This window comes from Schistocerca serialis, chromosome 4 (genome assembly GCF_023864345.2).
Source record: "Schistocerca serialis cubense isolate TAMUIC-IGC-003099 chromosome 4, iqSchSeri2.2, whole genome shotgun sequence".
Taxonomy (NCBI): domain Eukaryota; kingdom Metazoa; phylum Arthropoda; class Insecta; order Orthoptera; family Acrididae; genus Schistocerca; species Schistocerca serialis.
In genome coordinates this window covers 152,059,798-152,085,357 of record NC_064641.1, presented here as the reverse complement: position 1 = coordinate 152,085,357, position 25,560 = coordinate 152,059,798, and positions in this window count along the sequence as shown.

Genomic DNA, 25,560 nt, shown 5'->3' with positions numbered 1-25,560 from the left:
CAAATGATATGAGATTGCTACTGAATTAATTTAATCCAGAGTCATTGTCCACATCCTAAGAGTCAATTAATTTTCAATCCATTTAAAACCATTACCAAAAATTATGTACCAAGAACGACAGCAATGTTTTCAGAGGATGCACAGCACCTTTGCGTATGTCAGTAGCTAGATTTTGCAGCTCTGTTACGCTTACTCGCTGTAGCTATGAAAGCAGTTCGCACAGCATTACCCGGTGCGATCCAGGTAAGCGAAATAATTCAGAAAACAGAATCTTTCTTTAATTAAAATTCATAGGGACCAACTTTAGTTTCAAAGTAATCAGTTTTTTATCAAAGTTTATAATCAGATTTTGTAGTAACAATTACATTTCAGACAGGGCAAGAATTTCTTAGAATTCTCGCACCGAGATTTCTTTGTGCATTCTCGCAGTTGAATTTTGTCACCAAAAGCTTAGCATCACGCAAGCTATCAGCTTAAGGATCTGTTATGCGCACCATTATAAACGACGATAAAGTTTATCATATAGCAGACAATTCAACTTTAAATTCACATTCAATATTACAGATCTACTTACACTAAAATAAATTTAAACAGATAACTTTGATCTCGCGTTATGTTTACAATTTGCCGCTTCTGTCTCTGATCATGTCTCCGACAGTCAGAGATGAAACGTTAGGGAAAGTCTTACGCATCGACCAGCCCGTAAGTTTTATCATCATAATCGTCATCATCATAATTTAAGACTGATTATGCCTTACAGCGTTCAGTCTGGAGCATAGTCCCCCTTACAAAATTCCTCCATGATCCCCTGTTCAGTGCTAACATTGGTGCCTATTCTGATGTTAAGCCTGTTACTTCAAAATCATTCTTAACCGAATCCAGGTACCTTCTCCTTGGTCTACCCCGACTCCTCCTACCCTCTACTGCTGAACCCATGACTCTCCTGGGTAGCCTTGCTTCTCCCATGCGTGTAACATGACCCCACCATCCAAGCCTGTTCGCCCTGATTGCTACATCTATAGAGTTCATTCCCAGTTTTTCTTTGATTTCCTCATTGTGGACACCCTCCTGCCATTATTCCCATATACTAGTACCTGCAATCATCCTAGCTACTTTCATATCCGTAACCTCAACCTTATTGATAAGGTAACCTGAATCTACATAGCTTTCGCTCCCATACAACAAAGTTGGTCGAAAGGTTGAACGGTGCACAGATAACTTAGTCTTGGTACCGACTTCCTTCTTGCAGAAGAGAGTAGATCGTAGCTGAGCCCCCTCTGCATTAGCTTTGCTACACCTCGCTTCCAGTTCTTTCACTGCCATCCTGTGAGAATATGCATCCTAAGTACTTGAAGCCGTCCACCTGTTCTAACTTTGTTCCTCCTATTTGGCACTCAGTCCGTTTATATCTCTTTCCCACTGACATTACTTTCGTTTTGGAGATGGTAATCTTCATACCATAGTCCTTACATTTCTGATCTAGCTCTGAAATATTACTTTGCAAACTTTCAATCGAGTCTGTCATCACAACTAAGTCATCCGCATATGTGAAGTAATTTTCATCTATTTACTCTACCCCTTCTGTAATATTTTCTTCAACGTTGCCGTCTTAACAACGCTGAAAAGAAAATTCGTTGTTCCACCCGTAATTAGATAATGGCATCCTTGAGTTATGACGTGCTGGCATGATATGATGGTCTCGAAATTTCGCCAGAACTACTAAATTTTTGCCCCGCAAGGAAAGGAGTGCTGCGCGGTGAGCCGACTGCTGAGAGAAGACGAAGAATGTGGTGGAGACGGCGCCACGGACAGCTTCCTCTCGGCGGCAGCAGGTGGCCCAGAGATTTAATTCCGGTCGCGTCAAGCAGCGCAGCCGCATCGCTAAGTGAATAGCGGAGCGGCCCTCGCCGCCGCCGCCGCCGCCGCCCACACTGGTCCCGGAGCGGCGGTTATCCTCTGCTATCCCGCGGCCCTACCCCTCGCTCCGTCCAGCGACCATTTGCTAATTAGCCCGGCGTGTCCCGGCAAGGCAAGCCACCGACCCTAACTGTAAGTTGGCGTTCCAACTCGCTGCCACCACCAGACGAGGAATATTCCTAGCCGGCAGCTGCGCCAATTCGAGAAGCAGATATTCCAAATACATTTCCACTGCGCGAACTCCCAGCTGCTGCGGAAACTTAACGTTCACCTCAGTGGTAGAGGAGCGAACTGAGTAATTTCAGGGAAAGTAAAGATATTTCTTTACAGCTGCTTCGTCGTAACTCCCTATTATATTGCGAGAGTCTGTCGTAAGGTTTTAACTGTCATTTCAGGCTTTTGTAGATCGTTAGTAAGTGTTCGATCACCCTCTTCGAATGTGTTGCTTTGAGTTGCTATCGCAAAAGCGTCGTCTTATTGACCAGTATAACATAAAATATTAAACACCCTTTCCCAGAGCTGTTTCACAGAGGAAGACCGCTCTGCAGTTCCTTCTCTAAATCCTCGCACAAACGAAATAAGTGTCCAAGGTATAGAAAAGCAACTGGAATCACTCAACAGAGGAAAGTCCACGGGACCTGACGGGATACCAGTTCGATTCTACGCGGAGTACGCGAAAGAACTTGCCCCCCTTCTAACAGCCGTGTACCGCAAGTCTCTATAGGGACTGAAGGTTCCAAATGATTGGAAAAGAGCACAGGTAGTCCCAGTCTTCAAGAAGGGGCGTCGAGCAGACGCGCAAAACTATAGGCATAGATCTCTGACATCAATCTGTAGTAGAATTTTATAACGTGTTTTTTGCTCTCGTATCATGTCATTTCTGGAAACCCAGAATCTACTCTGTAGGAATCAACATGCATTCCGGAAACAGCGATCGTGTGAGACCCAACTTGCTTTATTTGTTCATGAGCCCCACAAAATTTTAGATACAGGCTCCCAGGTAGACGTTACTTTCCTTGACTTCCGGAAGGCGTTCGATAGACTTCCGCACTGTCGCCTGATAAACAAAGTAAGAGCCTACGGAATATCAGATCAGCTGTGTGGCTGGATTGAAGAGTTTTTAGCAAACAGAACACAGCATGTTCTTCTCAATAGAGACACTCTGCAGACGTGCCACAGAGGAGTGTTATGGGACCATTCAAATGGCTCTGAGCACTATGGGACTCAACTGCTGAGGTCATTAGTCCCCTAGAACTTAGAACTAGTTAAACCTAACTAACCTAAGGACATCACAAACATCCATGCCCGAGGCAGGATTCAAACCTGCGACCGTAGCGGTCTTGCGGTTCCAGACTGCAGCGCCTTTAACCGCACGGCCACTTCGGCCGGCTATGGGACCATTGCTTTTCACATTATGTATAAATGACCAAGTAGATAGTGTCGGAACTTCCATGCGTCTTTTCGCGGATGATGCTTTAGTATACAGAGAAGTTGCAGCATTAGAAAATTGTAGCGAAATGCAGGAAGATCTGCTGCGGATAGGCACTTGGTGCAGGGAATGGCAACTGACCCTTAACATAGACAAATGTAATCTATTGCGAATACATAGAAAGAAGGATCCTTTATCGTATGATTGTATGATAGCGGAACAAACACTGGTAGCAGTTACTTCTGTAAAATATCTGGGAGTATCCGTGCGGAACGATTTGAAATGGAATGATCATATAAAATTAATTGTTGGTAACGCGGGTGCCACGTTGAGATTCATTGGGAGAGTCCTTAGAAAATGTAGTCCATCAACAAAGGATGTGGCTTACAAAACACTCGCTCGACCTACACTTGAGTATTGCTCATCAGTGTGGGATCCGTACCAGATCGAGTTGACGGAGGAGACAGAGAAGATCCAAAGAAGAGCGCCGCGTTTCGTCACAGGGTTATTTGGTAAGCGTGATAGCGTTACGGAGATGCTTAGCAAATTCAAGTGGCAGACTCTGCAAGAGCGGCGCTCTTCATCGCGGTGTAGCTTGCTGTCCAGTTTTCGAGAGGGTGCGTATCTGGATGAGGTATCGAACGTATTGCTTCCCCCTACTTATAGCTCCCGAGGAGATCACGAATGTAAAATCAGAGAGATTCGAACGCGCACGGAGGCTTTCCGGTAGTCGTTCTTCCCGCGAACCATAAGCGACTGGAACAGAAAAGGAAGGTAATGACAGTGGCACGTAAAGTGCCCTCCGCCACACACCGTTGGGTGGCCTGCGGAGTATAAATGAAGATGTAGGTGTAGAAATGACCTGATAAAGAAGAAGTCAGCTGATTCCATCTAACCAGCAGAAAGGCAAACAAACAATTGAATGTTATCTTCTGCAACAACAAAAAATACGACATACTCGACACTATATACATAAATGACGTTGTGGATAACATCGGAAGTTCACTGAGGCTTTTTGTGGATGATGATGTAATATATCGAGAGGTTGTAACAGTGGAAAACTGTACTGGAACGCAAGAGGATCTGCAATGAATTGACTCATGATGCAGGGAATGGCAATTGAATCTCAATGTAGACAAGTGTAATGTGCTGCGAATACATAGAAAGAAAGATCCTTTATCATTTAGCTACAATATAGCAAGTCAGCAACTGGAAGCAGTTAATTCCATAAATTATCTGGGAGTAAACATTAGGAGTGATTTAAAATGGAATGACCATATAAAATTAATCGTCGGTAAAGCAGATGCCAGACTGAGATTCATTGGAAGAATCCTAAGGAAATGCAATCCGAAAACAAAGGAAGTAGGTTACAGTACGCTTGTACGCCCACTGCTTGAATACTGCTCACCAGTGTGGGATCCGTACCAGATAGGGTTGATAGAAGAGATAGAGAAGATCCAACGGAGAGCAGCGCGCTTCGTTACAGGATCATTTAGTAATCGCGAAAGCGTTACGGAGATGATAGATAAACTCCAGTGGAAGACTCTGCAGGAGAGCTCAGTAGCTCGGTACGAGCTTTTGTTGAAGTTTCGAGAACATACCTTCACCGAGGTGTCAAGCAGTATATCGCTCCCTCCTACGTATATCTCGCGAAGAGACCATGAGGATAAAATCAGAGAGATTAGAGCCCACACAGAGGCATACCGACAATCTTTCTTTCCACGAACAAAACGAGACTGGAATAGAAGGGAGAACCGATAGAGGTACCCAAAGTACCCTCCGCCACACACCGTCAGGTGGCTTGCGGAGTATGGATGTAGATGTAGATGTAGATGCCTGATGCAAACTAACTCGAAACCGCACCATATACACTTGTGTATCCTATCGCCGGATACTGTTGTGCTGTTTGGAGCAGAAGTAGATGAGGATCGTGAAGGGAACTGCTAAAACCACATCAGTAGTCGCCAATAGTGCCCATAAATCTCCGACGTCAACAAGTAATAATACAGGCGTAGACGAACCTCCAAAGATCTAGAGACTTATCATTTGATGAAACTGTGGTATCACATAGTGAAACCAACCCGCTGGCGCAATGAAGTTGACAACTGAACTGCAAGTTTCTGTCTGGCGCCAAAAGTGTTTGTGTGGGATCTGATATACTCAATGGTGTGTGACCGCTGAACGCCTCCAAGGGCTCTGAAACCATAATCTAGGACGGCTGGCGGCAGCCACTCAGCCGACTTGCCCTTACAGATTCATCACTACACAACCATCGTCTGTGCTTAATACAGAGAGCCAGTACTCTATGAACTGTGCTCTAATTCTTGCTGCATCATTTGTAGTGAGTCTTGTAACATAGCAACTGCGTTATGTAGTACTGTATGAATATACAGGGTGTTTCAAAAATGACCGGTATATTTGAAACGGCAATAAAAACTAAACGAGCAGCGATAGAAATATACCGTTTGTTGCAATATGCTTGGGACAACAGTACATTTTCAGGCAGACAAACTTTCGAAATTACAGTAGTTACAATTTTCAACAACAGATGGCGCTGCGGTCTGGGAAACTCTATAGTACGATATTTTCCACATATCCACCATGCGTAGCAATAATATGGCGTAGTCTCTGAATGAAACCTTTGACAACGTGTCTGGCGGAATGGGTTCACATGCAGATGAGATGTATTGCTTCAGCTGTTCAATTGTTTCTGGATTCTGGCGGTACACCTGGTCTTTCAAGTGTCCCCACAGAAAGAAGTCACAGGGGTTCATGTCTGGCGAATAGGGAGGCCAATCCACGCCGCCTCCTGTATGTTTCGGATAGCCCAAAGCAATCACACGATCATCGAAATATTCATTCAGGAAATTAAAGACGTCGGCCGTGCGATGTGGCTGTGCACCATCTTGCATAAACCACGAGGTGTTCGCAGTGTCGTCTAAGGCAGTTTGTACCGCCACAAATTCACGAAGAATGTCCAGATAGCGTGATGCAGTAATCGTTTCGGATCTGAAAAATGGGTCAATGATTCCTTTGGAAGAAATGGCGGCCCAGACCAGTACTTTTTGAGGATGCAGGGACGATGGGACTGCAACATGGGGCTTTTCGGTTCCCCATATGCGCCAGTTCTGTTTATTGACGAAGCCGTCCAGGTAAAAATAAGCTTCGTCAGTAAACCAAATGCTGCCCACATGCATATCGCCATCATCAATCCTGTGCACTATATCGTTAGCGAATGTGTCTCGTGCAGCAATGGTAGCGGCGCTGAGGGGTTGCCGCGTTTGAATTTTGTATGGATAGAGGTGTAAACTCTGGCGCATGAGACGATACGTGGACATTGGCGTCATTTGGACCGCAGCTGCAACACGGCGAACGGAAACCCGAGGCCGCTGTTGGATCACCTGCTGCACTAGCTGCGCGTTGCCCTCTGTGGTTGCCATAGGCGGTCGCCCTACCTTTCCAGCTCGTTCATCCGTCACATTCCCAGTCCGTTGAAATTTTTCAAACAGATCCTTTATTGTATCGCTTTTCGGTACTTTGATTACATTAAACCTCCGTTGAAAACTTCGTCTTGTTGCAACAGCACTGTGTTCTAGGCGGTGGAATTCCAACACCAGAAAAATCCTCTGTTCTAAGGAATAAACCATGTTGTCTACAGCACACTTGCACGTTGTGAACAGCACACGCTTACAGCAGAAAGACGACGTACAGAATGGCGCACCCACAGACTGCGTTGTCTTCTATATCTTTCACATCACTTGCAGCGCCATCTGTTGTTGAAAATTGTAACTACTGTAATTTCGAAAGTTTGTCCGCCTGAAAATGTACTGTTGTCCCAAGCATATTACAACAAACGGTGTATTTCTATCGCTGCTCTTTTAGTTTTTATTGCCGTTTCAAATATACCGGTCATTTTTGAAACACCCTGTACCAACTCTATTTTGCAATTTTATTTAAAGGCTTCAGCAGAAATGTTAATAATAATAAGAACGTAAGGGTCTCACCCAAAATTTAAATCAAAGTAATTCACGCCATCTATAAGGTGACGTGAATTAATATATTTTTGTTATTAATCAAAGTAAATGTAAATGAGATTGTGCAGAAGGCAGTGGTCAGTAATACGTAGAGCGATCGGTATAGAAGGCTCTGTGTCATCTCGAGCAAGGCGCTCTGGTTGACGTGGCCGGATGTAGATGGCAGTGCCAATTGCTCGGGAAAATAGTAGGTCTAGAGCCGTCTAGAACAATTTCATCGTAGTGATACCGTTCCGGTATCAGAAAGAGAGTGCGATTGTGAATGATGAGGGAAACCCTCTGCAGGACTTCGATGGCGATATTGTGAGGTATCGGCGTCGAGAGAAAATAGGCCCACTTGTTTTTCACCCTTTGGGTTAAGAAACTATATTTTAAATGTAATCTAAAGCACGTAATTGAAGACAGGGCTTAAGAGAACGATTTCCTGTCTTACATGCTATTTCCTTTCATTAGTTTATAAAATAAATAAAGACGTGATTACTCGTCGGCGCGGAGGTACAAATAAAGTGGAGGGGTGGGCTCGTTTCGGCGTTGGCGCTTTCGCTCTAGAAAGTCGCTCTGGATCCTTCAAAATGGACAGACACGTATCTGACCGTTCTGATGAAACTCTAACTTTATTTGGTCAGTAAGTACTCTTACAGTACAAATGGCTTTCCAGGCACTTCTCCCACTGTCTCCAACAGTAGTTGAGTAGCGACAGGTTATGCCGCAAATCAATACGGCAGCGCCGGCCGTAGTGGCCGAGCTGTTCTTGACGCTTCAGTCTGGAACCGCGCGACCGCTACGGTCGCAGATTCGAATCCTGCCTCGGGCATGAAGGTGTGTGATGTCCTTAGGTTAGTTAGGTTTAGGTAGTTCTAAGTTATAGGGGACTGATGACCTCAGAAGTGCTCAGAGCCATTTGAACCAATACGGCAGTAAAAGCGTACATGAAGCACTGATTTTAATTCTGTGATACGAAGTCTCATTGTAACAGCGATTAACCTTAGAACAACGTTAGAACTGACTACTGCAATCAAGACGTAGTGGTCGTGGATAAGTGATTTCTTGCACGGCTCGGCGCTGGTGTGAATTTCCAATAGCTCTTCAAGGTTTTACTGTACGCAAGATGACCAACACCGAAAATGCAGGATGCATGGCACATGCTCCCGATATAAATGCAGGATGCATGGCACATGCTCCCGATATATAAATTTTTTTGCTGTAGTATATGTAAATATTTTAATTTAAATACTTTCTCTGAATAACTATGGTCATTGCTTCACTGTATGTGTAAATTTAGGTAGAAATCTGCTGACATGTCATTGTATTTATTTGTATCTTACTGTGAAACTTATAAGCTCTGGGAATAAGCCAAAGGAATTGTTATTTGCATCGACTAGCAAAGATAATATCAGTGCCTGTGCGTTGTAAAATCTCTGGGTAGGGAGTTGTGCAGAGCGCACGGAGAGAGAGAGAGAGAGAGAGAGAGAGAGAGAGAGAGAGAGAGAGACGGGTTCCAGCGCTTTTAGTGTGCGGAAGTGGGGTTTTAACGCTCTCGCAGTAGTAGAGAGTACCATTTGCGGCAGCATCATGTACGCGCGCCGGCTCAGTTTAAAGAGCACAAGAAAGAATGCGATGACTTTCAGCAAGTGATCCTTGCTGAACAGGTAGAACATGAGCAAACCGTGGACGAAAAATTAGCAACTGTGCGAACTGAAGTGAGCAAAGAAAATGTAGAGATGGTTAAAGGTACTGTCTCTGAGATGAATCGCGTAATTAGTATGGAACGTGATAATAGGCAATACGTTCAGTCCACCCAAATTGTTCATAATGAAGTACGGACAGTGGACGGGCGGAAGTGGCTGTATTAATTACGATTGCCCGTTCCTGTAATAGCCGTGCCTCCATACAATGCTACCGTCTTCAACAACAGCTGCAGTTCCAGCAACACAGTTTCGTCGTTGGCTCCAAGTTTCGTCGTATGTACAGCACCGAAGTAAGACTGTTCATTGGTAGCAAGTATTAATGGCTAACCCAGCAGCACAACTGAATGTGATTTGATTGATAAAATTAATTTAAATAATCATCCGTTAAAGTCAGGGCGATTGTGCCCTCATTGCCCCCAGACCTTGTTACCAACTAGGGTCCTTGTTCCTTTTTTTTCTATATGCTGAGTGTCATAAGAAACAAATTGAATAGTTTCAGTCAGTTTATTAATGAATAATTTCACTTTTAAGAATTTTTGCCTGAGTCTACTTTCAATTAACTGTTGTACAACAGAGGCTTCAGTATATGACTAAAGTAAAACAGTTTCATTTTTCAAGTCTGAGAATCAATCAGTGGAAAATATCAAAATCTAAAGAAATGCACTAATTAAGAGTACGGAAGTTTTATTTGTTTTACATATAGCTTGGAGCACATGGCTGCTTGGTTTGGTATGTATTCTAGTATTTAATTCTGTTCAAGTCAGTAAAAAAGCCTCAGTTGTTCAGACAATAATATGAAATCCAGTTTGCAAACTAAGTAACTGCCAAATAAAAAGTGCTTGCTTTTTTTTCTAAATTTCTTTGATGACTTTATGTTGAGGTCACTGAAAGTCATTGTTCACGTAACGAAGTTCAATACTAACATACAGTTTAAGTGCATATTTTCAAAACATTACTCGATTCCCTTTTTCGAAATTTAATGCCAAACATAACGTAAGAGTGACTTCTCAGTTTTCTTTATCATTACATACTCACTTAAAATTAGTGTCAAAATAAAAAAAAAACGTAACAACCTCAAGTTGCCACGTCAGTTTTCATAATACATGTCTTCTCTTTCCCATCATCTTGTACAGGAATTTGGATGGCCGTTAATTATTTTCTTTTCGTTCATTAGTGTAACATCTGGATTTATGACCATGGTACCCCTTGTCTGTCCAGTGTTGTTCATGAGTGAGTGCACAAAATAACATTCTTTTTTTTTCAAATTATAGCCCTGTTCGGTTTAATTCCTCTCAGGGACTGGGTGTTGTGTTGTGTTGTCCTCATCATCATGAGTTCATGCCCATCGACGCGCAAGTCGCCGAAGTGGCGTCCAATCGAAAGACTTGCACCCGGCGAACGGCCTACCAGACGGGAGGCTCTAGTCACACGACATTTTTTTACTGTGAAGATAAATCATGAACATAAATGGGAGATGGCTCATCTTAGGGCGCGTAAGAGAAGAGGTTAGCCTGATACTCTGTCATTTGTGAACTTTCAGATTAACTACTTGTGCCAAACAGTACTGTAATAGCAATCCATTGCAGTTTTTCTATATTAAACAATACTACACATTGATCTTGCCAAAAGCCGAGAAGCGATTCTTCTTGGTGTTTTAGCTCTCTGGGGCACTCTGGGATGCTCTCTGGGGCATTCTGGGATGCTCTCTGGGGCACTCTGGGATGCTCTCTGGGTGACTTTGGGATGGTCTCTTCCTCAGTCTTATCTCTAGGGCTCTTTTTGATTCTGTCAGTTGTCTGACTTATTCAAATGGTTTAGTTTTTGTTCTTATCTATTTGTTTTCATTTATTGTTTATTATATAGTTGCAAAGCATCCTTATCTATCTCGTGAGATTTTTTTTTTTTAAGTCTGTATCTAATTTTACCTTAAATTCTTATCTTTTAGATCTCTAAATTAATTATTTATTAATTATAATATATTTGTAGGTTGCAGGGGTTCCGACCCCTGGGGAGGTGGGTGGGTGTATGTGCATGGCTGTGTTGACTTAGCTGCTACAGCTATATACAGCGCCAGTACCTACGTAGTTCGCCTGGCTGCCGCTAGAGCTCGGAGGATCGCGCTATAGTTTTAACAAAGCGCGATCCGCAATTAAAAATACCGGATGTGGGCGCCATGTTGGATTATCAGCGCGCGACTTCCTGCCGCGCCCATTTAGCTGCAGGACTATCTCTAAGTGCCAAACATCTTCGAGAAATATAAAGGTCGTGATTTGTGGTGTTTACGACACGTAACAAACGTTAGGCGGACATTGGCCCGCTGCGCACGCGGTTTAATACAATCTATGTGGCACCAAGGCTCTCAAGTGACTAACCACTGGCACCGATACCCCAAAAATAGTATGCAAGTCATATTGTATCACATTCCACCATTCGGTTTAGTCATAATAGTAGTCAAGTGGAATAAATCTCAAGGTAATAAACTACTCCACTGACCCTGGTAACTTCCAACGTGATGCGATCGGCCGTGAAATGGAAAATTTTCCAATATGGGGCCGAAGCACGGGAAAAATTTCCGGTGGTGACATTTTAGATGTAACGCTGAATGTACCTGGCAGCGAAAGAAATTAAATAAAATCGGTTAGAGGAATGGCTGAGGCTGTTCTAAAATTGTACGTTAGCCACAAGGTAATTAGTAAATATTAAGAATTTGAAGACATTATCGGAGTTCCGCAGTGCGAGCCATTTTATGAAATCATATCCTATTGAAAGTAAAGCACGGAGCAGAAAACGAGCTGAGTAAAAGACATCGCACACCCTATAAGGCGACTCGAGCAGAAGCCGTATTGGGAGAGCTGCCGAAGGCAATAGCAGGTGGCGGAACTCGACGCAGCGAAAGGCGTTGGAAGGAGGGGGGGGGGGGGGGGGGCTCCACAAGTCGACTGCTCATCGCCACTAGCCTAGATGAGGCTTGGGCAGCAGAACAGACGTCTCACCCAGCACGGCGGGCAACACGCGTCAACAACGCCCCGAAATCAGCCATTCCGTCGCAGCGCAGTGGACCGCCTCATGACCAAGTTAAGTGATAGAAAACTATTCTGTTTAGTCAAAACAATTTTCATCATGAACGAGCAAATGACGGAGCAAGCAGACAAGGATGGGTACTCATCTGTTGATAAGTTAGGTGAACCCTCCAATAGTTTTAAAGCTCTAAAAATTAAATAAGAGCCACTAGATGATAGTACTGATGACATGGCAAATGATACGATGCCTAGTGTAGAGGAAGTGGAGTCTAGCATTAAAATTAAGAAGGGAGTAGAGGAATTGACTCTCGATGATTAAGGTAATTTTTCGGCTGAGACTACTCGAATTCTGGAAAATTCAGACCCTCAAAATGCTTCAGAGCAGATACTTGCTGGAGAGGGAAATAACCAACTTCTGTCAGTACTAACTGCCTTAAGCGCTCAGATAAATATATTAAATGTAAATGTAGAATCAGTAAATGCGAATGTGGAATCTGTAAAGTCTGAGGTAAAAAGCGAGCTGAGAAAGGTAGAAATTAAACTTACTGGGGAAATGGTTCAAATTGAGAAAGGAATTGGATGTTCGTTTTATTGAGCATTATAAGCAAATGAGAAAGGAATGGGAAACAAAACTTTCGGAAAGTTAACGTTTGTTGAGAACGATTGCAAACAATTAATTACGGAATCTACATGTGCAGTAGTAACTCAGTTTAAAGAGCACAAGAAAGAATGCGATGACTTTCAGCAAGTGATCCTTGCTGAACAGGTAGAACATGAGCAAACCGTGGACGAAAAATTAGCAACTGTGCGAACTGAAGCGAGCAAAGAAAATGTAGAGATGGTTAAAGGTACTGTCTCTGAGATGAATCGCGTAATTAGTATGGAACGTGATAATAGGCAATACGTTCAGTCCACCCAAATTGTTCATAATGAAGTAGTTGATAAACAAATATTTAATCTGGCAGAGGAAACGAGTAAATTATCACGTAAAATTAAGCATTGTCCAACCTCTGGATCTGCAGATGCAGCTTTAATTAAGAGAAGGAAGTTTGATTATTTTGTTCGAAACGGTAAAATGCATCCAAGAGTATTTATTCAAAGTTTTGACAAGGTTTTGCCTACCGTATGGGAAGCGGAGGAACAAATTGCTTTTATATTAGGATATTTAAAAGAATATGCTGTAATATGGGCAAATGACATCGCAGAACGGTAAAGGAATTTCAGGATAGATTTTTGAAGAAATACTCGTCTAAACAAATACAAGAAGATTTGTTGAGGGATTTTCTATGTGGAGAGCCATATCAGTCACAGTACGGTTTGTTAACAGATTTCTGTCAACATTGGTGGGCAAAATTAAAATGAATTGAAACAGGCCTGGATGTAAGTCATTCAGTAGTAATCTAGAACGCGTGTTACATACGTTGTACAGAATACGATGCTACCAGCACCGCTAGATGCGTACGTGAATTATTATCGCTATCGTAGTAGAGTAGGGCGATTACAGGCGCAGAACAACAGGCAGCGAGACAGTCAGCTGCCGAGGGAAAAACACCGGCAAGTAAACACGATGCGCGCGCAACCAAGGCGCACGCACAGTGGCAGGGGGCGGCGCGGAAAACAGCACGCGCGGAATCGAAATTTCGACAACAATAACACACACGTGGGTCAGTTAAAATAAGAGGGGTCTCAGTGCGGGATCGACTAGAGACAATACAGGTATCTGAGCTCATACGAAGTCACACACAGCCCGAGAGGGAACCTGAAATACTGCGTGTTTCTGAGTCGGGGGCTGGGGGAGGCGCAGCGGTCGAACCCAGGATACCCGAGCCAAGCCATTACGTGCTGGAGGCGGGGGCGGCGCTTCTGTCCCTCAACCTAATCCACTTGCCACGCATTCAGATGAACTCACCTCCGCTCAGCATTTAAAAGATGATGAAAGTTTGCACGTAAGTAAAGTGATTAATTTAATGGGGAAACAGAATTCGGACAGCATTTTTGACGTTTCCGAGTTGTTGAAAGAACCATTGACTGAAGACATGTTTGACATAGAATCAAGTGATGACACATTGGGTACACGTAATTTCAGCCATGAGGTATGGAGTTTGTGGTCTCCTGATAGTGAAGAGCAATTACAAGAAGACTTAAAAGAGGTAAGCGGTGTTAATAATAGTGTGATCGATGAACAGGATATTGAAGCTAATTGAATGCTTTTTAATAATGATGAAGAGGTTAGAGGATTTATTTTTGAAAGAAACGCCAGCGAGGAGTCTGAGTTTGTCTCCGAGACGATTATTAGTGACGAGGAACTTCGTAATTTGGACACACAGAAGGGATGGCGTCAAGCACAAAACCTGTACAACTCATCGCTTCACGATAGGTTGACCGATTTTCGGCGTTGTTTACCTTATTGTTACCAGGAGTCAAGGAATTGTTCCAATTTAAGTAGAAGAGATATAATTAATGATCCTGTGGGGAAAGATGATGAAAATGAGAACGTGATGAATTATGTGAATCCCTTATTACTGCCCAATTAGTAGGTTTCACGGCAGATATTCTCGTAGATAGTGATTGAGAAGTGTGAACTATGTCCAGAGAATTCTATGAAGCAATCCCAAAGAAAAAATGTCTTTCAGTTTCGCCAGTTATGTGTGTAAAAATTGTATGTGTAACAGGGAAACTTTCCAGAGCCGTTAAACATGATGCTGAATGGAAAAATATTAGAACGTAATTTCTTAATTATTGAAAATTTTGCCGTAAAACTTTTGGTAGGGGTAGATTTTTTAAATGAATTTAAATGTTCAGTGGACTTTGAAGGCAAGGGATTGAAGCTGTGTGTGCAAGGACTAGATTTTGTAGTGCCATTTAAAACCAAATCGAATGTGAAAGAGACAACTCGGGTCTTTTCGTTATTGATCGGCCCCAGGATGATAATCGACCAAAAGAAATAATCATTTATAATGTACACATGGAACTTGAACAAAAGGGTACTTGGGAAATAATGGAGGATCAGGTAGTTAAATTGAAGTTTTGTCTAGTAGCCAGAAAGAAGACATAAAACAAGTGTCAGTGGAATTCCAGGAGGTATTTTTGGAGGCTCCAGGACAGGTGATGATGATGATGAGCGTTTGGCGTCATTGGCCGGGAGGCCCCTCGCGGGGCAGGTCCGGCCGCCATATCGCAGGTCTTATTACATTCGGCGCCACATTGGGCGACCTGCACGCCGGATGGGGATGAAATGATGATGAACACAACACAACACCCAGTCCCTGAGCGGAGAAAATCTCCGACCCAGCCGGGAACCGAACCCGGGCCCAGAGGACGGCAATCCGTCACTCTGAGCACTCAGCTACTGGGGCGGACTCCAGGACAGGTGTAAACTAACTATAAACTAGGTGTAAACTAACTATAAAATCTCATGAGCAGTATGCTGCCAAGGTATATGCTGTACCATATTCAAAGAGGGAAGCTGTGAAAAAGGACATGGACAGGATGTTGTCCTGGGGTGTTATTGAGCAAGCTAGGAGTAAATACATTAACCCAGAAGGAACTGTTCCAAAACGTGACGGGAGCATACGTTTGGTGTTGGACGTGAGAAGGCTCAATGATATAGTAGCAAGGTTAATTGGTCAAGTAGATCAGTTGCTTCAAAAAATTCCATGGTGCTAAATTTCTTTCAGCTCCAGATGTTACATGTAGGTATTGGAATATAAAGTTGGTCCCGGAATCGAGAAAATACTAAGCGTTTTTCTATGATGGTATTTGTTACAAATTTTGTTTCGTGCTATTTGGTATGAACATTGCAGTGAGTGCATTCGTTAGAGTCATGAAAATTGTGTTTGGTCCTGAGCTAATGGAAAGGTTGGCTGTGTATGTAGATAACATTGTTTTGGCCCTTGGGAAGAGCATTGTCAATTAGTAATGAAAGTATTGATTCCAATGTTGAGAGAGAAAATAAAAAAGAAGGCTCAACAGCGGAAGAATAGACATGATGCAAAAGTGAAGACTACTATACTTAGGGAAGGAAATTTGGTTTCGGTAAAAACCAAGAAGGATGAAAGAGGATCACAAGAGAAATTAAGAAGTTTCTCCTGGTGTATCATGGTCCATTTGTGGTGCTATCAAGTCCTCATGAGAATGCTTATAGGTTAATGTATCGAAAATTCAGGAAAATATTTGGTATCAGAAACATTGTGGAATTGAAGAAGAATATCCTGTGCAGTGAGAACTAAATACGTAGGAGATCGATCTTTCTCTGACGATCTGGCATTCGTGCGTCTCCAGCTGTCGAATGGTTTTCTTCGTCCTACACGACCATTCGTCTCACACTCTTCTCCACATCCCCATGATCCATAGAAATTCTTGCAGCTTGACAAACTGTATGTAGACCCAAGGAGAATTAAGACGTACTTTCAGGATAGGTTTTTTAACTATATATGAACAAGGGGAATGAGAGTAATGAGAGTTGGCAAAAGTAAGTGGTAGTAAAGATTGCATGATTATTCTTTGAGAACGAGAGTAAAGTGTATGAAAAAAACATGAATTTATGATAAGAGCTAAGGTAAGTGACCAGACGTGATGAGGTGGTAAGGCTGAAAGATAAATAGCTATTAACAACAGGCGAAAGTAAATGGAAGTGTTTAATAATGTTGCAATACAAATGAAGTAAAATGCAGATATGCAAAGGTAATAATGGCTTGTTCAGGGGAGCTTTATAATAATAAAGCTGCAGAGGAATTAAATCATCGATGAAATACGAAGTGATAAGAGGCCGGGACAGGCAGTGACCGCCTGATATAATTAAGAATTTTAGTTAGGAATTTTGCAGCAAAAAACGTGATGGGAGCACCTTGTTATTAATTGTTACGGAACATTAGGGACTTCTGCCAAAGCACAAGTAGGAGTCAGTCAGGAAGAAAGCACAGTTTTTCATTAGGTATCCACTGAACAAATTACCGAAAACCAATGTTATTTAAATGACACTTTATGAGTACACAAAAGACAAATTTAGTAAAGCCATTGTGAGAGAAATAATGTAAGCCCTTAACAACAAGTTTAGTTGAAAGTTAAATGGAAATCTTGGTCATAGTAATGTAAAGGATTCTAACTTTAGAAGATCACACATTTGTGGCAGAACTGTGTGATTCAAAGATTGGAACACATGCAATTGAGATTGAAACAACAACATTCATGACAAAGGTATTCCTGACAAAGGTCAGAGGAGAATTAAAAATATGGTTATGTGAAACAAACAGAGAGTCATTTGTGAAAGTTATTAAGTAGGAGAAAAGTAAATTGGAAATTTTTGGTAAGTTCCTATGGGACCAAACTCCTGAGGTCATCGGTCCATAGGCTTACACACTACTTAATCTAATTTACACTGACTTACGCTAAGGACAACACACACACCCATGCCCGCAGGAGGACTTGAACTTCCGACATGGGGAGACATACGAACTGTGGCAAGGTACCCTAGACAAGGCAGATACCTCGAATGGCACGTCAGAAGTGTCCAATGGAATTTGGTAAAGTTGAAATAGGATTTAATAGATATTTGTGAAAGTTATTGAGATCAGGAAAATATTTGTGTAAGGTATGAAGTTCTTAAGGTTGATGGAACATTTCTGTAAAATCTGATTTAAAGCTGATTAGTGTTAAGGCCCTAGGTCAAAGGATTGCAGAGATGGACAAATTCCTCCCTCAGTAGTAATTAAGTACAAAAAAGGACTGCAGCGATACAAAAATTCCATTCTTGGTAGAAAATAGTTAGCTATTAAGTGTAAGGAACCAAGAGAGTGCTACAGACCCATGCATTAGTTATGAGTTCCTGAGGTATAAATTTTGAAAATTGTCTGCTTGCCGCCAAATAAATCGAAAAGTCAGTAAACTTCAGAACCTTTGGACAACTGAAGAAGTTTAGAAGAAATAACCAAATGAGATGGAACTAAGAGTGCATACATGATTGTGAACTAACATTGAAAAATATAGATAATTCAAACAAAAAAGGCTCTCAAATGAAAAAAGCATTGTCATTTAAAGCTCATCAGAAACATTGGTTTGAAATAGATGTAAGATTTGAAATGTATGACTATGTAGAATTAAGGTTTTTATTACTGCACAGGAAGCAAGATTTACGATTTTCTTGATAATTATAATTTCTGGTAAAATATGTTTAAATGATTTCCTTATTCAAAGGTAATGGTAATTAATGATGATTTATTGAAAAATACGTGTGTTTTTCGGAAAAGTGGCCAAACTGGTTCACGAGATGTAAAATTTTTTCCAAGTGATTTATATGTAGATTATATTTCTTAAAAGTGGCCAAAGAGGTCCCCGAGTTGAATTTTCAGTAATATCTACGAATTTTGAAATAACAAATGATATTTTATATTTTATGTTTAACAATTTTATGTAAGATGGAGAAGAAGTGACCACAGGGATACATTTAATATTTTATAAAATCAGTTTTCAAATAATATCAGTCAGTGAGATATGATATGATTGCCAGAAAGTGATTAATTCAGTTAATTGATTTAACTGAAGTAGTAGGGAATAATTTCGAATTTATGATGTTTCTTTATATAGTTGCAGATCTTCAAATTTATTGGTTATTGCATTAAATGATTAGAATCATTTAATACAATGGAGGTGAGGCGTAACATAGCAGCATCATTATGAAGTAGTGTATAAACATACCCACTCTATTTTGTAATTTTATTTAAAGACTTCAACAGTAATTTTATAATAATAAGAACGTAAGGGATTCACTCGAATGTAAACCAAAGTAATTCACGCCACCCACAAGGTGATGTGAATCAATATATTTTCGTTATTAATGAAAGTAAATGTAAATGAGAGTATGCAGAAGGCAGTGGGCAGTCGTACGTAGAACCATCGATATAGAAGGCTCTGAGCCATCTCGAGCAAGGCGACCAAATGTAGATGAGAGTGCCAGTTTTGCAGGAAAATGATAGGTTTCTAATACCTTCGGGAACAATTTAAGCGTGGTAATACCATTCCGGTATCAGAAGGAGCGTGGGATTGTGAATGATGAGGGGAACCCTCTGCAGAACTTCGGTGGCGATATTGTGAGATATCGGAGTCGAGAGAAAATAGTCCCACTTGTTTTTAACCCTTTGGGTTAAGAAAATATATTTTAAATGTAATCTAAAGCACTTAATTTACGACAGGGCTTAAGAGAACGATTTGCTGTCTTACATGCTACTTCCTTTCATTAGTTTATAAAATGAATAAAGACGTGATTACTGGGCGGCAAAGAGGTACAAATAAAGTGGAGGGGTGGGCTCGTTTCGGCGTTGGCGCTTTCGCTCTAGAGAGTCACTCTGGATCCTTCAAAATGGAACACGTATCTGACCGTTCCGATGAAACGCTAACTTTAGTTTGGTCAGTAAGTACTTTTACAGTACAAATGGCTTTCCAGGCACTGCTCCAAGTGTCTCGAAGAGTAGCTGAGTAGCGACAGGTTATGCCGCAGTTTAATACGGCAGTAAAAGCGTACGTGAGGCAGTGATTTTAATTCTGTAATACGAAGTGATGGACTTTAGAACAACGTTAGAACTGCTTACTGCAATCAAGACGCAGTCTCACCGTCTTGGGTAAGTGATTTCTTGCACGTGTCGGTGCTGGTGTGTATTTCCCATATCTCTTCAACGTTTTTCTGTACGCAAGATGGCAGTAGATTCGAGTGCAGTTAAAATAATCTAAATTCATTGTGTAATGTGGTAACGCTCAGGCGAGCGAGTGTTTGTAGTTCCATAAGTAGAAGTTGCGCATGGCACTGCAAAATTGATTCTTTAACTCTGAGTGAAACTGGTATCGAAATGTATATACGTAAAGAGAAGACAGATTGTTCACGAAGGGGTTAACGTATACTGCATTGTTCTGGAGGATAGAGCCTGATTCACTGGGAAGATAAATTATGAACACACATGGGAGATGTGATATCTTAAGGCGCGTAAGGAAGACTTTAGCCAGATACTCTGTCATTTGTGAGCTTTCGGTTTAACTACAGGTGCCAAACAATACTGTTATAGCGATCCCTTGCAGTTGTAAGATGTGCTTTAGTGGGAGACACGGCGGCTCTGAATTATATTTTATTTATTACGTTTGGTCCGTGTTTCTATTTGCTGTCACACCCTTTTACATTACAATATTACTTGGTTGACTTGTTGCTTCCCAGATTGCGTACAGTGAGTTTCATCAAGAGGCGCTATGAATAAAACTTATGCTTGACATAAAAAGTGTGGAGAAAGACTTAGATTCAAATCCAGAGCTTTCCTACCATATGTAGGAAACCTATCGTCGAAAGAAGGACAGATCTTCACCTGGCATAAAATGAAAGTGATTTTTCTCTCCACCGACGACAGCAGCACTTATGGGTTCCATCAAAGATTATGACGCTCCAAAAGTATGCGGTTTACAAAATCTCTTGCGGGTATGGGCTTTCGTAAATCAAAGACACGACTCGTACAAGCCATGAAAGACTCACAGAAGACCATAAGTACACCTGCCTCTTACAGCCTCTACGCTGTATGAAAATGTAAAAATTCTGTCGTTGACTTCATATTTTTGGGTCTATGTGGTGGGAGAAGCAGATTACATCTACATCTACATCTACATTGATACTCCGCAAGCCACCCAACGGTGTGTGGCGGAGGGCACTTTACGTGCCACTGTCATTACCTCCCTTTCCTGTTCCAGTCGCGTATGGTTCGCGGGAAGAACGACTGTCTGAAAGCCTCCGTGCGCGCTCTAATCTCTCTAATTTTACATTCGTGATCTCCTCGGGAAGTATAAGTAGGGGGAAGCAATATATTCGATACCTCATCCAGAAACGCACCCTCTCGAAACCTGGCGAGCAAGCTACACCGCGATGCAGAGCGCCTCTCTTGCAGAGTCTGCCACTTGAGTTTATTAAACATCTCCGTAACGCTATCACGGTTACCAAATAACCCAGTGACTAAACGCGCCGCTCTTCTTTGGATCTTCTCTATCTCCTCCGTCAACCCGACAAAGAGACAATAGTTTCGGCTTGGACAAATCATGAAATCCGGCACTTTCGTTAATAAATTTGCAAAAAGCCGCCACAGTGCAGCTCATTATGATACATCGACTTCCCAGCGCGGATCGACCACATAGTCTAGATTCAATTCACGCATACATCTTTGCCGCCGATCAACGTGTCTGGAGTCTGTGTATCCGTGCCCGCATGCGCAGTAGTGAGATTGGATTGGATTGTTTGGGAGAGGAGACCAGACAGCGAGGTCATCGGTCTCATCGGATTAGGGAAGGTCGGGGAAGGAAGCTGGCCGTGCCCTTTCAAAGGAACCATCTCGGCATTTGCCTGTAGCGATTTAGGGAAATCACAGAAAGTCTAAATCAGGGTGGCCGGACGCGGGATTGAACCGTCGTCCTCCCGAATACGAGTCCAGTGTGCTAGCCACTGCGGCACCTCGCTCGGTGCAGTAGTGGGATCCGCGGGCTTAAAATGACGGAGCAAGTGTTGTAGCGTCAGTTTTTCTGCTCGAACTGAAGATGGCCAGAAGGTGTACGCCCGAAATATTAAATGAAGAAATGTACTGCATCAGTCATTAAGCAGCGAAAGCATGAAAATGAACATCGTAGCACTAATCCACTCCAAATGCAGAAAATGAATATACCACCCGATACTCCATTTCATTAATGAGTGGCGCCATTTTGTTTTGTCCCAGCTAGGGATGTGCTACCGGTTTCAGTGTGTATCAGGACTGGAGATACGTGCAGGGTCACAATTATTGAACTATATGAAAAAAAAACGTAAATTAGTTACAAACTACGGCGTGCATCCTCTTTATTCCACTTGTAAATGTCACTACAAGTATTGTGATTTAGGTTATGTCATATTCGATAGGCCTGCGATGATGTGGCGCAGTGGTTAGCGGAGTTCTGCATCACCCGCTGATGTGTCGGAACATCGATGCTGTCGATGGCCTCTTGAAATGCTGTTTTCAGCTCAGCACTGGTTTTGCGGTTATTACTGTACAACTTGTCTTTTATACCTTCACCACGAAAAGGAGTCGTATGTGTTTATATGAGGGGAATATGGCGGCCAATCGAGGCCCATGCCAGTGACCTTTGGGTACCCGTGTGCGAGAGTGCGCTCACCAAAGTGCTCCTCCATGACATCAAAGGCTCTCCTGTTTCGATGAGGTCGAGGTCAGTCTTGCATTAACCACATCTTGTCGAAATCAGGGTCAAATTTGGATAACAGAGATGAAATCATCTTCCAAAACCTTCAAGTACCGTTCGGTACTCAGCGTGCCATCAAGGAATATTGTACCGATTATTTAGTGACTGAACATTGCGTACCAGACTGTGAGCCGTTGATGCTGAAGAGACTTCCCCAAGATGCGCCAGTTTTGTTATTGACGAACCCATCCAAATAAAAGTGGGCTTCCTCGCTAAACCAAACCATGCATTGTATACTACTTCCCATCATGCCCCACAGGAAACCGTGCAGTTTGAAAGCCCTAACGCCAACCGTTCACAAGTTATGACGATTTTATTTCATATAGTTCAGTAATTGTCACGCTGTACGTCCAAATAAAAGAAAATTCTTAATTCTTTGACGTCATAACTAAAACTTTATGATTATTCTAAGTAGAGTATCACTAATGCCGTTACTGTTATTAAAATTGTATTATAAATTAATATCACGTTACAGTTTTATTAGAAGATATCTGCATTGCCGTTACCGCTTTTACGTAGAATTACCCACCCTTCTTTTGAAAGACATGTGACAGCACAGACCGAAATGGACGCGCATGAAGATCAAAGGAACTGCTGCAAGAAAAAAAGAGGGTTCGTGCTCGAATCTCTTACGTCAAAGGGAATACGTATATGAAGCGAAATTCTCAGTTTTACCTTTGGCAAGCTCCACAAAACCCTCTTTATTCTCAACCTATGCTCGGTGCGGGAAAGAAAGGGGATTTAATTTACAAAAATCTGCATTCACTTGCGATAATGGACTTCGTCATTAAATATTCAACTAAGCCTGACTATGTAACTACAGGTCTTCCTGCGAAACATTCGTTCTGTAGCCAGATGCAAGGGAACACATGCCATAAGAAAGAATGCACCAGTCATGGGTCATAGTATCAGTAGGAAAGTTCTGGAGCCAGTCACATTGCCTAATTATTGAGATGTACTTGAAGTAACAAATACAATGACACATTATCTCGACATTGGTTAGGCTAATAGAAGGATTAAATAAAATTTAAAATTAGTGCCTTCAAAAATCTAACAGAACCTGCTCTACGTTACCGCTCCTGTGCTAGGCAATAACGCGACATGTTCATGCGTGTGTGAATTCCTAAGAGACCAGACTGCTAAGGTCATCGGTAGCTAAAAATACGCACTACTTAAACTAACTTATGCCATGACCAACACACACACACACACCCATGCCCGAGGGAGGACTCGAACCTCTGGCGGGAGGGAGGGCCGCGCAATCCGTGACGTGGCGCGTAAGACCGCGCGACCACCGCGCAGCAACGCGACATGAAAACATTGAAATGTCTCGAACATATCAGTCAATGTGCATTCTGAAAAAGCTGATCATGCAACACCAAACTTGCGCTGTTCTCACATAACATCCTGAAAGACGTGGACGGAGACAATCAAGTATGTATTATCTCATACCTCTTGACTTCCAAGAAACTTTTGATCTGGTAGCAGAAGAACGTTTATTACCAAAAGTACGATTACGGGAGTACCAAACAAAATTTGGGACAGCACTGACGATTTCTTGGTAGGGAGGAAATAGCATGTAGACACTTAGACAAAAGTAAAATTTACTGCAGATGTGCCCAAGGAAGTGCATTACGACCTATGTAGGTCATGTTGTATACTACACAAAGATATAAAAGGCGTGGGATGGCGATTTGCACGTACACAGATGGCAGTAGCATTCTGTGTGCAGAGTGTAAAAGGGCGGTGTATTGGCGGACCTGTCATTTGTACTCATGTAATTCATATAAAAAGGTTTCGACATGATAATGGCCGCACGAAGGGAATTAACAGACTCTGAAATTGGAATAGTCGTTGGAGCTAGACGTGTGCGACATTCCATTTTGGAAATCGTTAGGAAATTCAGTATTGTGCGACCTACAGTGTCAACAATGTGCTGAGAATACCACATTTCAGGCATCACCTCTCGCCATGGAAAACACAGTGGCCGACTGCCTTCACTTAACGACCGAGAGCAGAGGTGTTTGCTTAGAGTCGTCAGTGCTAACAGACAAGCAACACTGTGTGAAATTACCGCAAAAATCAATGTGAGACGTACGACGAACTTATTTGTTAAGAGAGTGTGGTGAAATTTGGTATTAATGGGCTATGGCAACAGGCGGTCGACACGAATGACTTTGCTAACAGCACAACATCGCTTGCAGCGCATCTCCTGGTGTAGTGACCATATCGGTTGGACCCTAGACGACTGGAAAACCGTGGTCTGGTTAGGTGAGTCCTGATTTCAGTTGGTAAGAGTTGATAGGGTTCGAGTGTAGCGCAGACCCCACGAAGCTTTAGACCAAAGTTGTCAACAAGGTAGTGGCTCCTTAATGTTGCGGGTTATGTTTACATGGAATGCACTGGGTCCTCTGGTCCAACTGAAGCGACGATATCCTGGGAATTGTTATGTTCGGCTACTTAGAGACTCTTTGTAGCCAGTTATCTAAATCATTTTTAGTGGATGAAAACACGCCAAGTCAATGGGTCACAGTTGTTCGCCATTGAAGAACATTCTGGACAATTCGAGCGAATGATTTGGCCTCCCATATCAGCTGACATGAATCCTCTCATGCATTTATCGGGCATAATCGAGAGGTCAGTTTGTGCACAGAATCCTACTCTAGCAACACTTTCGCAGTTATGGATCGCTGTAGAGGCAGCAGGCTGAATATTTCTGCAGTGAACTTCCAACGGTTTGTTTAACTCACGCCACATCGATTTTCTGCCCTACACCATCAAAAGGAGGTCTGACACTTCATGAGGAGGTCTCCCATGCCTTTCGTCAGCTCACTGAATTCGGCTAACGCACTGGCCTGTCCATTTCCCCGACTTAAATCCCATAGAGCACCTGTTGGATGCGTCTTAGAGATGTACTGCACCACGTCCACATACAGCAACGACCACCCAGCGGTCGTCAACTGGAATGGAACGTCCTACCACATGGACTCAACAATTTTGTGGTCAGAATGGGAGTATGTTTCAGAGAAGGAATTGCAGTCCGTGGTGGTCACACACCCTAGTAGTAGTAGCTTTATTCATCTGTAGAGCTCTTTTTACAATGATATAAGTTAATACCACTTTAAAATAAGCTAATTCGTGTACACATACATTACAGACATCTAGTTAGAGACAATCATTAGATTTAGTCCTGGTATACAATACTTTTTTCAAATAACTTTTTAAAT